Here is a 2,287-nt window from a genome sequence, read left to right on the forward strand (position 1 = left end):
CAAGTCTGACTTGGACAGTGTCAGACAACAGTTTATAAGTGATGACATCAGCAACGTCTTTTGAGGAGAAGATGGTTATAGCAGTGTCCCACATGCTGGTGGATAATGCTCTCTCTGATGTCAAGCAATTGCACAACGACACAGACACACACACACACACACACACACACACACACACACACACACACACACACACACACACACATCAGTTGACTGCAGTGAGATTAGAACCACTATCTATCTAAGTACACAGACTAGAGAACTCTGTATTTTACACAAGCACAATGGTACAAGGCTGGCTTTTACAAGGCTGCAGGGCAACTTATAGAAGATGACATCAGTAGTGGAAGTTGAACAGAAGATGTTGGGTGGCCAGCATGAAATGGATAGCTAGCCATGTCCAGCTGCCAAGATATTAAAGTTCTGCATGTTACCAGATTGATGAGCATGCAATGTGTAGTATTTGGTGGCTGTGTTTCCAATGTGCAGGTATACTTTAAGAGACAGATTTACAAACTATATGCAAACAGGTGCCCACAGTACTACAAGTATTGGAAAATCTGAATATGCATTGTCATTCTAAAGATGTGCATGGTATATAAGACAATATTTGTTATTTATTTATGTAGTGTAGTTGATATATTTGTGAACAAGTACTGAGAGACCATGGTTGCAGTACATGGGGAAGGTAACAGATGGCTGCATTGTAAACATTTGTCTTTTTTAGACAGTGCCTTATTTGTGTTTCTATATGCAGTTTCATGTCATGAACATTAAATGGATAGTAAACAGAAATAATACATGCTATAGTCCACTTTGCAAAGAGAACCGCCAAGCAGCGGGTTTGTGCAATGGTTGGCAAAGTGTTTGTGCATGCATGATACAATTTATACCACTTTCTCTGTGCATAGTTAAGCAGTGTGCAAACATGAGTCTCATTTCTAAAATTATGAGAGTTTTCAGTACTGAGGGTATGAAACACATCTGCTGCTTACCTTTTTTAGCCCAGATGATATAAGGTTAGAATCCAGCTGTATGTAGTACTTTTAAATAAGTAGCGATAAAGCAGTGAAATTATTCTTTGTACTGCATTCACAGTGTGTTACTGTACATTGATGTAGAGCAGTATGTTTAAGCAGAATTGCACAGAGGTAACCGCACCACAAAAGAGCCATTCATCATTGTATGGCATTGGTGCATGATGCCAAACTCCATGCGAACACAGAGGCCAAAAAGTGAAGGGCTCCATTGTTTTTTTTTTTTTTTTGTTACTTATGTGTGTTACTGTGATTCTAGATTTTGACCAGATTATAGGTGTTAAAATGGGGTAAATAGGAAAGTGGTGAAATAGAGGGCAAGCAGGGGGAAGAACAAAGGGAAGGCAATATAGGAATATTCAGGAGGGAGGTAGGAAAGGACTATAGCTATCCATTTCTTCAACAGTGTAAAACAAAAATAGGTACAGAATATTAGTTGAATTTGGACTGTCACCTCCACAAAGAAGGGCAACAATGCAATCATGTTGCATAGCCAATTGGACCAATTCAAGTGTGTCAAGAAGATGCATATGTAAAATGGAGAGCTACGTATTAGACGATTTTTTTTTTTTTTTTTTGTGGACTAGGTGCCCTTTTTTAATTTCATTAAGAGAAGAATGCTGAGTAAGGGGACATTGGTATTTCTGGTTAAGGTAAGATGGGTTGGTGAGGATACAAATGCAAACAGGACAAAAAAGACAAGACACAGGGATGGTTTGGGACACCGTCATTGGGGTGAGGGAGGGGACAACTCAAGCCCTTGCCATCAAACATGGGGACAGTGAGAATCTAGTCCTCACCTGCAGGACTGTCATCACCTTCACCTTATTCTCCTGGCTGCTGGACTGCTTGACATCTCCTCCTTCTATGGACAATGAGGGACAGCAGCCTCTCCATCCAGCATAGGCATACACCAATGGTGCGGTGCATGACCCTACGCACCAACCCTGGCATCTCCTGGTGGGTGAGGAAATCCCCAACTCTGCCAGTACTGCTAGAGGGTACCACAGCACCAGCTGTCAGGGTAGTGCTACCTAGGGTACAGGCACTACAGGGGCAGCAGAGGCAGTACTGCCAGGTTGGGTCTTATATGTGCAGAACAAACCAAGTCCTATGCACGAGGGATTGCACGGTCCAAACCAAGTAGAAAGCACCAAATAGACCAGCAAGGCAGCACAGAGTTCAATGAATTTATTGAATACTTGTATGAATAACAGACTAGTTTCGGCAAACAGCCTTCTTCAGTGTAA

The sequence above is a fragment of the Protopterus annectens genome, chromosome 10.part0, assembly GCF_019279795.1.
Source record: "Protopterus annectens isolate FY-2018-M chromosome 10.part0, PAN1.0, whole genome shotgun sequence".
Classification (NCBI taxonomy): Eukaryota; Metazoa; Chordata; order Ceratodontiformes; family Protopteridae; genus Protopterus; species Protopterus annectens.